Raw genomic sequence first — 15,392 nt, 5'->3', positions numbered from 1 at the left:
TGTATGTAAGATCACCTGTGGTAAGGATTGATTGGTGTTTTGAACATGTAGGAACTACCTCACCCATTGCAGGAGTGGAAGGAAAATCTACCTGCTGTTTTCAAATGTGTTACCATTTGCCTCTCATCTGTGAGATAGTGATTTGTGCTGAATGCTAACCATCACAGTTCAAGAAAACAAGCTGCCCCTTTCGTACGAGTGCAAGTCTTACAGAACAAGAGCAACATGAATTAAATCTCTGACAACAATTCCTGTGTGCACACAGACTCATGGTGTGATTCTAGGCGGAAAACGATATTTGATTGGCAATTTCAAAGCACATTTACTACTGTGGCAGAGCAAGTGATAATTACTGTAACAGCCTGACACATTTTCCTTATAGTTTAGAGAGGCAGAAAAGAGCACATGTCCTAACAGCTATTTGAGACCATGAGCATGTGGAACCTGGGTGAGTGATTAGACTAGAGCAAAGGAAATGAGCCTTGGTGATGTTGAATGTGTTAGCGTTACACACTGTTATCTGAAATACCACACAGTGCTGAATAGTAAGCATGGGAATGCAGGACAAACAGCTGCCTGTGTGCTAAGATTGTGTTTCTGGAGACTGTGTATTGTCAGGTGCAAGAGAGATCTGCATGGACGCTTGCACAACTGCATGAAGACTGCAGAGATGTATGTAAGATCACCTGTGGTAAGGGTTAATTGGAGTTTTGAACATGTAGGGACTACCTCACCCATTGCAAGAGTAGAAGGAAAATGTACCCTGTTGTTTTCAAATGTGTTACCATTTGCCTCTCATCTGTGAGATAGTGATTTGTGCTGAATGCTAACCATCACAGTTCAAGAAAACAAGCTGCCCCTTTCCTACGAGTGCAAGTCTTACAGAACAAGAGCAACACAAATTAAATCTCTGACAACAATTCCTGTGTGGACACAGACTCATGGTGTGATTCTAGGCAGAAAACGATATTTGATTGGCAATTTCAAAGCACATTTACCACTGTGGTAGAGCAAGTGATAATTACTGTAACAGCCTGACACATTTTCCTTATAGTTTAGAGAGGCAGAAAAGAGCACATGTCCTAACAGCTACTTGAGACCATGAGCATGTGGAACCTGGGTGAGTGATTAGACTAGAGCAAAGGAAATGAGCCTTGGTGATGTTGAATGTGTTAGCGTTACACACTGCTATCTGAAATACCTCACAGTGCTGAATAGTAAGCATGGGAATGCAGGAGAAGCAGCTGCCTGTGTGCTAAGAGTGTGTTTCTGGAGACTGTGTATTGTCAGGTGCAAGAGAGATCTGCATGGACGCTTGCACAACTGCATGAAGACTGTAGAGATGTATGTAAGATCACCTGTGGTAAGGATTAATTGGAGTTTTGAACATGTAGGAACTACCTCACCCATTGCAGGAGGTGAAGGAAAATCTACCCTGCTGTTTTCAAATGTGTTACCATTTGCCTCCCATCTGTGAGATAGTGATTTGTGCTGAATGCTAACCATCACAGTTCAAGAAAACAAGCTGCCCCTTTCCTACGAGTGCAAGTCTTACAAAACAAGAGCAACACGAATTAAATCTCTGACAACAATTCCTGTGTGCACACAGACTCATGGTGTGATTCTAGGCAGAAAACGATATTTGATTGGCAATTTCAAAGCACATTTCCCACTGTGGTAGAGCAAGTGATAATTACTGTAACAGCCAGACACATTTTCCTTATAGTTTAGAGAGGCAAAAAAGAGCACATGTCCTAACAGCTACTTGAGACCATGAGCATGTGGAACCTGGGTGAGTGATTAGACTAGAGCAAAGGAAATGAGCCGTGGTGATGTTGAATGTGTTAGCGTTACACACTGCTATCTGAAATACCTCACAGTGCTGAATAGTAAGCATGGGAATGCAGGAGAAGCAGCTGCCTGTGTGCTAAGAGTGTGTTTCTGGAGACTGTGTATTGTCAGGTGCAAGAGAGATCTGCATGGACGCTTGCACAACTGCATGAAGACTGTAGAGATGTATGTAAGATCACCTGTGGTAAGGGTTAATTGGAGTTTTCAACATGTAGGAACTACCTCACCCATTGCAGGAGTGGAAGGAAAATCTACCCTGTTGTTTTCAAATGTGCTACCATTTGCCTCTCATCTGTGAGATAGTGATTTGTGCTGAATGCTAACCATCACAGTTCAAGAAAGCAAGCTGCCCCTTTCCTACGAGTGCAAGTCTTACAGAACAAGAGCAACACGAATTAAATCTCTGACAGCAATTCCTGTGTGCACACAGACTCATGGTGTGATTCTAGGCAGAAAACGATATTTGATTGGCAATTTCAAAGCACATTTACTACTGTGGTAGAGCAAGTGATAATTACTGTAACAGCCTGACACATTTTGCTTATAGTTTAGAGAGGCAGAAAAGAGCACATGTCCTAACAGCTACTTCAGACCATGAGCATGTGGAACCTGGGTGAGTGATTGGACTAGAGCGAAGGAAATGAGCCTTGGTAATGTTGAATGTGTTAGCGTTACACACTGCTATCTGAAATACCACACAGTGCTGAATAGTAAGCATGGGAATGCAGGAGAAGCAGCTGCCTGTGTGCTAAGAGTGTGTTTCTGGAGACTGTGTATTGTCAGGTGCAAGAGAGTTCTGCATGGACGCTTGTACAACTGCATGAAGACTGCAGAGATGTATGTAAGATCACCTGTGGTAAGGATTGATTGGTGTTTTGAACATATAGGAACTACCTCACCCATTGCAGGAGTGGAAGGAAAATCTACCTGCTGTTTTCAAATGTGTTACCATTTGCCTCTCATCTGTGAGATAGTGATTCGTGCTGAATGCTAACCATCACAGTTCAAGAAAACAAGCTGCCCCTTTCCTACGAGTGCAAGTCTTACAGAACAAGAGCAACATGAATTACATCTCTGACAACAATTCCTGTGTGCACACAGACTCATGGTGTGATTCTAGGCGGAAAACGATATTTGATTGGCAATTTCAAAGCACATTTACTACTGTGGTAGAGCAAGTGATAATTACTGTAACAGCCTGACACATTTTCCTTATAGTTTAGAGAGGCAGAAAAGAGCACATGTCCTAACAGCTATTTGAGACCATGAGCATGTGGAACCTGGGTGAGTGATTAGACTAGAGCAAAGGAAATGAGCCTTGGTGATGTTGAATGTGTTAGCGTTACACACTGTTATCTGAAATACCACACAGTGCTGAATAGTAAGCATGGGAATGCAGGACAAACAGCTGCCTGTGTGCTAAGAGTGTGTTTCTGGAGACTGTGTATTGTCAGGTGCAAGAGAGATCTGCATGGACGCTTGCACAACTGCATGAAGACTGCAGAGATGTATGTAAGATCACCTGTGGTAAGGGTTAATTGGAGTTTTGAACATGTAGGGACTACCTCACCCATTGCAAGAGTAGAAGGAAAATGTACCCTGTTGTTTTCAAATGTGTTACCATTTGCCTCTCATCTGTGAGATAGTGATTTGTGCTGAATGCTAACCATCACAGTTCAAGAAAACAAGCTGCCCCTTTCCTACGAGTGTAAGTCTTACAGAACAAGAGCAACACAAATTAAATCTCTGACAACAATTCCTGTGTGGACACAGACTCATGGTGTGATTCTAGGCAGAAAACGATATTTGATTGGCAATTTCAAAGCACATTTACCACTGTGGTAGAGCAAGTGATAATTACTGTAACAGCCTGACACATTTTCCTTATAGTTTAGAGAGGCAGAAAAGAGCACATGTCCTAACAGCTACTTGAGACCATGAGCATGTGGAACCTGGGTGAGTGATTAGACTAGAGCAAAGGAAATGAGCCTTGGTGATGTTGAATGTGTTAGCCTTACACACTGCTATCTGAAATACCTCACAGTGCTGAATAGTAAGCATGGGAATGCAGGAGAAGCAGCTGCCTGTGTGCTAAGAGTGTGTTTCTGGAGACTGTGTATTGTCAGGTGCAAGAGAGATCTGCATGGACGCTTGCACAACTGCATGAAGACTGTAGAGATGTATGTAAGATCACCTGTGGTAAGGATTAATTGGAGTTTTGAACATGTAGGAACTACCTCACCCATTGCAGGAGGTGAAGGAAAATCTACCCTGCTGTTTTCAAATGTGTTACCATTTGCCTCCCATCTGTGAGATAGTGATTTGTGCTGAATGCTAACCATCACAGTTCAAGAAAACAAGCTGCCCCTTTCCTACGAGTGCAAGTCTTACAAAACAAGAGCAACACGAATTAAATCTCTGACAACAATTCCTGTGTGCACACAGACTCATGGTGTGATTCTAGGCAGAAAACGATATTTGATTGGCAATTTCAGAGCACATTTACTACTGTGGTAGAGCAAGTGATAATTACTGTAACAGCCTGACACATTTTCCTTATAGTTTAGAGAGGCAGAAAAGAGCACATGTCCTAACAGCTACTTGAGACCATGAGCATGTAGAACCTGGTTGAGTGATTAGCCTAGAGCAAAGGAAATGAGCCTTGGTGATGTTGAATGTGTTAGCGTTACACACTGCTATCTGAAATACCACACAGTGCTGAATAGTAAGCATGGGAATGCAGGAGAATCAGCTGCCTGTGTGCTAAGAGTGTGTTTCTGGAGACTGTGTATTGTCAGGTGCAAGAGAGTTCTGCATGGACGCTTGCACAACTGCATGAAGACTGCAGAGATGTATGTAACATCACCTGTGGTAAGGGTTAATTGGAGTTTTTGAACATGTAGGAACTACCTCACCCATTGCAGGAGTGGAAGGAAAATGTACCCTGTTGTTTTCAAATGTGTTACCATTTGCCTCTCATCTGTGAGATAGTGATTTGTGCTGAATGCTAACCATCACAGTTCAAGAAAACAAGCTGCCCCTTTCCTACGAGTGCAAGTCTTACAGAACAAGAGCAACACAAATTAAATCTCTGACAACAATTCCTGTGTGCACACAGACTCATGGTGTGATTCTAGGCAGAAAACGATATTTGATTGGCAATTTCAAAGCACATTTACCACTGTGGTAGAGCAAGTGATAATTACTGTAACAGCCAGACACATTTTCCTTATAGTTTAGAGAGGCAAAAAAGAGCACATGTCCTAACAGCTACTTGAGACCATGAGCATGTGGAACCTGGGTGAGTGATTAGACTAGAGCAAAGGAAATGAGCCGTGGTGATGTTGAATGTGTTAGCGTTACACACTGCTATCTGAAATACCTCACAGTGCTGAATAGTAAGCATGGGAATGCAGGAGAAGCAGCTGCCTGTGTGCTAAGAGTGTGTTTCTGGAGACTGTGTATTGTCAGGTGCTAGAGAGATCTGCATGGACGCTTGCACAACTGCATGAAGACTGTAGAGATGTATGTAAGATCACCTGTGGTAAGGATTAATTGGAGTTTTGAACAGGTAGGAACTAACTCACCCATTGCAGGAGGTGAAGGAAAATCTACCCTGCTGTTTTCAAATGTGTTACCATTTGCCTCTCATCTGTGAGATAGTGATTTGTGCTGAATGCTAACCATCACACTTCAAGAAAACAAGCTGCCCCTTTCCTACGAGTGCAAGTCTTACAGAACAAGAGCAACACGAATTAAATCTCTGACGACAATTCCTTTGTGCACACAGACTCATGGTGTGATTCTAGGCGGAAAACGATATTTGATTGGCAATTTCAAAGCACATTTACTACTGTGGTAGAGCAAGTGATAATTACTGTAACAGCCTGACACATTTTCCTTATATTTTAGAGAGTCAGAAAAGAGCACATGTCCTAACAGCTATTTGAGACCATGAGCATGTGGAACCTGGGTGAGTGATTAGACTAGAGCAAAGGAAATGAGCCTTGGTGATGTTGAATGTGTTAGCGTTACACACTGTTATCTGAAATACCACACACTGCTGAATAGTAAGCATGGGAATGCAGGACAAACAGCTGCCTGTGTGCTAAGAGTGTGTTTCTGGAGACTGTGTATTGTCAGGTGCAAGAGAGATCTGCATGGACGCTTGCACAACTGCATGAAGACTGTAGAGATGTATGTAAGATCACCTGTGGTAAGGATTAATTGGAGTTTTGAACATGTAGGAACTACCTCACCCATTGCAGGAGGTGAAGGAAAATCTACCCTGCTGTTTTCAAATGTGTTACCATTTGCCTCCCATCTGTGAGATAGTGATTTGTGCTGAATGCTAACCATCACAGTTCAAGAAAACAAGCTGCCCCTTTCCTACGAGTGCAAGTCTTACAAAACAAGAGCAACACGAATTAAATCTCTGACAACAATTCCTGTGTGCACACAGACTCATGGTGTGATTCTAGGCAGAAAACGATATTTGATTGGCAATTTCAGAGCACATTTACTACTGTGGTAGAGCAAGTGATAATTACTGTAACAGCCTGACACATTTTCCTTATAGTTTAGAGAGGCAGAAAAGAGCACATGTCCTAACAGCTACTTGAGACCATGAGCATGTAGAACCTGGGTGAGTGATTAGCCTAGAGCAAAGGAAATGAGCCTTGGTGATGTTGAATGTGTTAGCGTTACACACTGCTATCTGAAATACCACACAGTGCTGAATAGTAAGCATGGGAATGCAGGAGAAGCAGCTGCCTGTGTGCTAAGAGTGTGTTTCTGGAGACTGTGTATTGTCAGGTGCAAGAGAGTTCTGCATGGACGCTTGCACAACTGCATGAAGACTGCAGAGATGTATGTAACATCACCTGTGGTAAGGGTTAATTGGAGTTTTTGAACATGTAGGTACTACCTCACCCATTGCAGGAGTGGAAGGAAAATGTACCCTGTTGTTTTCAAATGTGTTACCATTTGCCTCTCATCTGTGAGATAGTGATTTGTGCTGAATGCTAACCATCACAGTTCAAGAAAACAAGCTGCCCCTTTCCTACGAGTGCAAGTCTTACAGAACAAGAGCAACACAAATTAAATCTCTGACAACAATTCCTGTGTGCATACAGACTCATGGTGTGATACTAGGCAGAAAACGATATTTGATTGGCAATTTCAAAGCACATTTACCACTGTGGTAGAGCAAGTGATAATTACTGTAACAGCCAGACACATTTTCCTTATAGTTTAGAGAGGCAAAAAAGAGCACATGTCCTAACAGCTACTTGAGACCATGAGCATGTGGAACCTGGGTGAGTGATTAGACTAGAGCAAAGGAAATGAGCCGTGGTGATGTTGAATGTGTTAGCGTTACACACTGCTATCTGAAATACCTCACAGTGCTGAATAGTAAGCATGGGAATGCAGGAGAAGCAGCTGCCTGTGTGCTAAGAGTGTGTTTCTGGAGACTGTGTATTGTCAGGTGCAAGAGAGATTTGCATGGACGCTTGCACAACTGCATGAAGACTGTAGAGATGTATGTAAGATCACCTGTGGTAAGGATTAATTGGAGTTTTGAACAGGTAGGAACTACCTCACCCATTGCAGGAAGTGAAGGAAAATCTACCCTGCTGTTTTCAAATGTGTTACCATTTGCCTCTCATCTGTGAGATAGTGATTTGTGCTGAATGCTAACCATCACACTTCAAGAAAACAAGCTGCCCCTTTCCTACGAGTGCAAGTCTTACAGAACAAGAGCAACACGAATTAAATCTCTGACAACAATTCCTGTGTGCACACAGACTCATGGTGTGATTCTAGGCAGAAAACGATATTTGATTGGCAATGTCAGAGCACATTTACTACTGTGGTAGAGCAAGTGATAATTACTGTAACAGCCTGACACATTTTCCTTATAGTTTAGAGAGGCAGAAAAGAGCACATGTCCTAACAGCTACTTGAGACCATGAGCATGTAGAACCTGGGTGAGTGATTAGCCTAGAGCAAAGGAAATGAGCCTTGGTGATGTTGAATGTGTTAGCGTTACACACTGCTATCTGAAATACCACACAGTGCTGAATAGTAAGCATGGGAATGCAGGAGAAGCAGCTTCCTGTGTGCTAAGAGTGTGTTTCTGGAGACTGTGTATTGTCAGGTGCAAGAGAGATCTGCATGGACGCTTGCAAACTGCATGAAGACTGTAGAGATGTATGTAAGATCACCTGTGGTAAGGATTATTTGGAGTTTTGAACATGTAGGAACTACCTCACCCATTGCAGAAGGTGAAGGAAAATCTACCCTGCTGTTTTCAAATGTGTTACCATTTGCCTCTCATCTGTGAGATAGTGATTTGTGCTGAATGCTAACCATCACAGTTCAAGAAAACAAGCTGCCCCTTTCCTACGAGTGCAAGTCTTACAGAACAAGAGCAACACAAATTAAATCTCTGACAACAATTCCTGTGTGCACACAGACTCATGGTGTGATTCTAGGCAGAAAACGATATTTGATTGGCAATTTCAGAGCACATTTACTACTGTGGTAGAGCAAGTGATAATTACTGTAACAGCCTGACACAATTTCCTTATAGTTTAGAGAGGCAGAAAAGAGCACATGTCCTAACAGCTACTTGAGACCATGAGCATGTAGAACCTGGGTGAGTGATTAGCCTAGAGCAAAGAAAATGAGCCTTGGTGATGTTGAATGTGTTAGCGTTACACACTGCTATCTGAAATACCACACAGTGCTGAATAGTAAGCATGGGAATGCAGGAGAAGAAGCTGCCTGTGTGCTAAGAGTGTGTTTCTGGAGACTGTGTATTGTCAGGTGCAAGAGAGATCTGCATGGACGCTTACACAACTGCATGAAGACTGCAGAGATGTATGTAAGATCACCTGTGGTAAGGGTTAATTGGAGTTTTGAACATGTAGGAACTACCTCACCCATTGCAGGAGTGGAAGGAAAATCTACCCTGTTGTTTTCAAATGTGTTACCATTTGCCTCTCATCTGTGAGATAGTGATTTGTGATGAATGCTAACCATCACAGTTCAAGAAAGCAAGCTGCCCCTTTCCTACGAGTGCAAGTCTTACAGAACAAGAGCAACACAAATTAAATCTCTGACAACAATTCCTGTGTGCACACAGACTCATGGTGTGATTCTAGGCAGAAAACTATATTTGATTGGCAATTTCAAAGCACATTTACTACTGTGGTAGAGCAAGTGATAATTACTGTAACAGCCTGACACATTTTGCTTATAGTTTAGAGAGGCAGAAAAGAGCACATGTCCTAACAGCTACTTGAGACCATGAGCATGTGGAACCTGGGTGAGTGATTAGACTAGAGCAAAGGAAATGAGCCTTGGTAATGTTGAATGTGTTAGCGTTACACACTGCTATCTGAAATACCACACAGTGCTGAATAGTAAGCATGGGAATGCAGGAGAAGCAGCTGCCTGTGTGCTAAGAGTGTGTTTCTGGAGACTGTGTATTGTCAGGTGCAAGAGAGATCTGCATGGACGCTTACACAACTGCATGAAGACTGCAAAGATGTATGTAAGATCACCTGTGGTAAGGGTTAATTGGAGTTTTGAACATGTAGGAACTACCTCACCCATTGCAGGAGTGGAAGGAAAATCTACCCTGTTGTTTTCAAATGTGTTACCATTTGCCTCTCATCTGTGAGATAGTGATTTGTGCTGAATGCTAACCATCACAGTTCAAGAAAGCAAGCTGCCCCTTTCCTACGAGTGCAAGTCTTACAGAACAAGAGCAACACGAATTAAATCTCTGACAACAATTCCTGTGTGCACACAGACTCATGGTGTGATTCTAGGCAGAAAACGATATTTGATTGGCAATTTCAAAGCACATTTACTACTGTGGTAGAGCAAGTGATAATTACTGTAACAGCCTGACACATTTTGCTTATAGTTTAGAGAGGCAGAAAAGAGCACATGTCCTAACAGCTACTTCAGACCATGAGCATGTGGAACCTGGGTGAGTGATTAGACTAGAGCAAAGGAAATGAGCCTTGGTAATGTTGAATGTGTTAGCGTTACACACTGCTATCTGAAATACCACACAGTGCTGAATAGTAAGCATGGGAATGCAGGAGAAGCAGCTGCCTGTGTGCTAAGAGTGTGTTTGTGGAGACTGTGTATTGTCAGGTGCAAGAGAGTTCTGCATGGACGCTTGCACAACTGCATGAAGACTGCAGAGATGTATGTAAGATCACCTGTGGTAAGGATTGATTGGTGTTTTGAACATGTAGGAACTACCTCACCCATTGCAGGAGTGGAAGGAAAATCTACCTGCTGTTTTCAAATGTGTTACCATTTGCCTCTCATCTGTGAGATAGTGATTTGTGCTGAATGCTAACCATCACAGTTCAAGAAAACAAGCTGCCCCTTTCGTACGAGTGCAAGTCTTACAGAACAAGAGCAACATGAATTAAATCTCTGACAACAATTCCTGTGTGCACACAGACTCATGGTGTGATTCTAGGCGGAAAACGATATTTGATTGGCAATTTCAAAGCACATTTACTACTGTGGCAGAGCAAGTGATAATTACTGTAACAGCCTGACACATTTTCCTTATAGTTTAGAGAGGCAGAAAAGAGCACATGTCCTAACAGCTATTTGAGACCATGAGCATGTGGAACCTGGGTGAGTGATTAGACTAGAGCAAAGGAAATGAGCCTTGGTGATGTTGAATGTGTTAGCGTTACACACTGTTATCTGAAATACCACACAGTGCTGAATAGTAAGCATGGGAATGCAGGACAAACAGCTGCCTGTGTGCTAAGATTGTGTTTCTGGAGACTGTGTATTGTCAGGTGCAAGAGAGATCTGCATGGACGCTTGCACAACTGCATGAAGACTGCAGAGATGTATGTAAGATCACCTGTGGTAAGGGTTAATTGGAGTTTTGAACATGTAGGGACTACCTCACCCATTGCAAGAGTAGAAGGAAAATGTACCCTGTTGTTTTCAAATGTGTTACCATTTGCCTCTCATCTGTGAGATAGTGATTTGTGCTGAATGCTAACCATCACAGTTCAAGAAAACAAGCTGCCCCTTTCCTACGAGTGCAAGTCTTACAGAACAAGAGCAACACAAATTAAATCTCTGACAACAATTCCTGTGTGGACACAGACTCATGGTGTGATTCTAGGCGGAAAACGATATTTGATTGGCAATTTCAAAGCACATTTACCACTGTGGTAGAGCAAGTGATAATTACTGTAACAGCCTGACACATTTTCCTTATAGTTTAGAGAGGCAGAAAAGAGCACATGTCCTAACAGCTACTTGAGACCATGAGCATGTGGAACCTGGGTGAGTGATTAGACTAGAGCAAAGGAAATGAGCCTTGGTGATGTTGAATGTGTTAGCGTTACACACTGTTATCTGAAATACCACACACTGCTGAATAGTAAGCATGGGAATGCAGGACAAACAGCTGCCTGTGTGCTAAGAGTGTGTTTCTGGAGACTGTGTATTGTCAGGTGCAAGAGAGATCTGCATGGACGCTTGCACAACTGCATGAAGACTGCAGAGATGTATGTAAGATCACCTGTGGTAAGGATTAATTGGAGTTTTGAACAGGTAGGAACTACCTCACCCATTGCAGGAGGTGAAGGAAAATCTACCCTGCTGTTTTCAAATGTGTTACCATTTGCCTCTCATCTGTGAGATAGTGATTTGTGCTGAATGCTAACCATCACAGTTCAAGAAAACAAGCTGCCCCTTTCCTACGAGTGCAAGTCTTACAGAACAAGAGCAACACGAATTAAATCTCTGACAACAATTCCTGTGTGCACACAGACTCATGGTGTGATTCTAGGCAGAAAACGATATTTGATTGGCAATTTCAGAGCACATTTACTACTGTGGTAGAGCAAGTGATAATTACTATAACAGCCTGACACATTTTCCTTATAGTTTAGAGAGGCAGAAAAGAGCACAAGTCCTAACAGCTACTTGAGACCATGAGCATGTAGAACCTGGGTGAGTGATTAGCCTAGAGCAAAGGAAATGAGCCTTGGTGATGTTGAATGTGTTAGCGTTACACACTGCTATCTGAAATACCACACAGTGCTGAATAGTAAGCATGGGAATGCAGGAGAAGCAGCTGCCTGTGTGCTAAGAGTGTGTTTCTTGAGACTGTGTATTGTCAGGTGCAAGAGAGATCTGCATGGACGCTTACACAACTGCATGAAGATTGCAGAGATGTATGTAAGATCACCTGTGGTAAGGGTTAATTGGAGTTTTCAACATGTAGGAACTAACTCACCCATTGCAGGAGTGGAAGGAAAATCTACCCTGTTGTTTTCAAATGTGTTACCATTTGCCTCTCATCTGTGAGATAGTGATTTGTGCTGAATGCTAACCATCACAGTTCAAGAAAACAAGCTGCCCCTTTCCTACGAGTGCAAGTCTTACAGAACAAGAGCAACACGAATTAAATCTCTGACAACAATTCCTGTGTGCACACAGACTCATGGTGTGATTCTAGGCAGAAAACGATATTTGATTGGCAATTTCAAAGCACATTTACTACTGTGGTAGAGCAAGTGATAATTACTGTAACAGCCTGACACATTTTGCTTATAGTTTAGAGAGGCAGAAAAGAGCACATGTCCTAACAGCTACTTCAGACCATGAGCATGTGGAACCTGGGTGAGTGATTAGACTAGAGCAAAGGAAATGAGCCTTGGTAATGTTGAATGTGTTAGCGTTACACACTGCTATCTGAAATACCACACAGTGCTGAATAGTAAGCATGGGAATGCAGGAGAAGCAGCTGCCTGTGTGCTAAGAGTGTGTTTGTGGAGACTGTGTATTGTCAGGTGCAAGAGAGTTCTGCATAGACGCTTGCACAACTGCATGAAGACTGCAGAGATGTATGTAAGATCACCTGTGGTAAGGATTGATTGGTGTTTTGAACATGTAGGAACTACCTCACCCATTGCAGGAGTGGAAGGAAAATCTACCTGCTGTTTTCAAATGTGTTACCATTTGCCTCTCATCTGTGAGATAGTGATTTGTGCTGAATGCTAACCATCACAGTTCAAGAAAACAAGCTGCCCCTTTCGTACGAGTGCAAGTCTTACACAACAAGAGCAACATGAATTAAATCTCTGACAACAATTCCTGTGTGCACACAGACTCATGGTGTGATTCTAGGCGGAAAACGATATTTGATTGGCAATTTCAAAGCACATTTACTACTGTGGCAGAGCAAGTGATAATTACTGTAACAGCCTGACACATTTTCCTTATAGTTTAGAGAGGCAGAAAAGAGCACATGTCCTAACAGCTATTTGAGACCATGAGCATGTGGAACCTGGGTGAGTGATTAGACTAGAGCAAAGGAAATGAGCCTTGGTGATGTTGAATGTGTTAGCGTTACACACTGTTATCTGAAATACCACACAGTGCTGAATAGTAAGCATGGGAATGCAGGACAAACAGCTGCCTGTGTGCTAAGATTGTGTTTCTGGAGACTGTGTATTGTCAGGTGCAAGAGAGATCTGCATGGACGCTTGCACAACTGCATGAAGACTGCAGAGATGTATGTAAGATCACCTGTGGTAAGGGTTAATTGGAGTTTTGAACATGTAGGGACTACCTCACCCATTGCAAGAGTAAAAGGAAAATGTACCCTGTTGTTTTCAAATGTGTTACCATTTGCCTCTCATCTGTGAGATAGTGATTTGTGCTGAATGCTAACCATCACAGTTCAAGAAAACAAGCTGCCCCTTTCCTACGAGTGCAAGTCTTACAGAACAAGAGCAACACAAATTAAATCTCTGACAACAATTCCTGTGTGGACACAGACTCATGGTGTGATTCTAGGCAGAAAACGATATTTGATTGGCAATTTCAAAGCACATTTACCACTGTGGTAGAGCAAGTGATAATTACTGTAACAGCCTGACACATTTTCCTTATAGTTTAGAGAGGCAGAAAAGAGCACATGTCCTAACAGCTACTTGAGACCATGAGCATGTGGAACCTGGGTGAGTGATTAGACTAGAGCAAAGGAAATGAGCCTTGGTGATGTTGAATGTGTTAGCGTTACACACTGCTATCTGAAATACCTCACAGTGCTGAATAGTAAGCATGGGAATGCAGGAGAAGCAGCTGCCTGTGTGCTAAGAGTGTGTTTCTGGAGACTGTGTATTGTCAGGTGCAAGAGAGATCTGCATGGACGCTTGCACAACTGCATGAAGACTGTAGAGATGTATGTAAGATCACCTGTGGTAAGGATTAATTGGAGTTTTGAACATGTAGGAACTACCTCACCCATTGCAGGAGGTGAAGGAAAATCTACCCTGCTGTTTTCAAATGTGTTACCATTTGCCTCCCATCTGTGAGATAGTGATTTGTGCTGAATGCTAACCATCACAGTTCAAGAAAACAAGCTGCCCCTTTCCTACGAGTGCAAGTCTTACAAAACAAGAGCAACACGAATTAAATCTCTGACAACAATTCCTGTGTGCACACAGACTCATGGTGTGATTCTAGGCAGAAAACGATATTTGATTGGCAATTTCAGTGCACATTTACTACTGTGGTAGAGCAAGTGATAATTACTGTAACAGCCTGACACATTTTCCTTATAGTTTAGAGAGGCAGAAAAGAGCACATGTCCTAACAGCTACTTGAGACCATGAGCATGTAGAACCTGGGTGAGTGATTAGCCTAGAGCAAAGGAAATGAGCCTTGGTGATGTTGAATGTGTTAGCGTTACACACTGCTATCTGAAATACCACACAGTGCTGAATAGTAAGCATGGGAATGCAGGAGAAGCAGCTGCCTGTGTGCTAAGAGTGTGTTTCTGGAGACTGTGTATTGTCAGGTGCAAGAGAGTTCTGCATGGACGCTTGCACAACTGCATGAAGACTGCAGAGATGTATGTAACATCACCTGTGGTAAGGGTTAATTGGAGTTTTTGAACATGTAGGAACTACCTCACCCATTGCAGGAGTGGAAGGAAAATGTACCCTGTTGTTTTCAAATGTGTTACCATTTGCCTCTCATCTGTGAGATAGTGATTTGTGCTGAATGCTAACCATCACAGTTCAAGAAAACAAGCTGCCCCTTTCCTACGAGTGCAAGTCTTACAGAACAAGAGCAACACAAATTAAATCTCTGACAACAATTCCTGTGTGCACACAGACTCATGGTGTGATTCTAGGCAGAAAACGATATTTGATTGGCAATTTCAAAGCACATTTCCCACTGTGGTAGAGCAAGTGATAATTACTGTAACAGCCAGACACATTTTCCTTATAGTTTAGAGAGGCAAAAAAGAGCACATGTCCTAACAGCTACTTGAGACCATGAGCATGTGGAACCTGGGTGAGTGATTAGACTAGAGCAAAGGAAATGAGCCGTGGTGATGTTGAATGTGTTAGCGTTACACACTGCTATCTGAAATACCTCACAGTGCTGAATAGTAAGCATGGGAATGCAGGAGAAGCAGCTGCCTGTGTGCTAAGAGTGTGTTTCTGGAGACTGTG

The sequence above is a fragment of the Triturus cristatus genome, chromosome 1_1, assembly GCF_964204655.1.
Source record: "Triturus cristatus chromosome 1_1, aTriCri1.1, whole genome shotgun sequence".
NCBI lineage: Eukaryota > Metazoa > Chordata > Amphibia > Caudata > Salamandridae > Triturus > Triturus cristatus.
The sequence above is the reverse complement of the archived record's forward strand: the minus strand, read 5'-3'. Positions refer to the sequence as shown.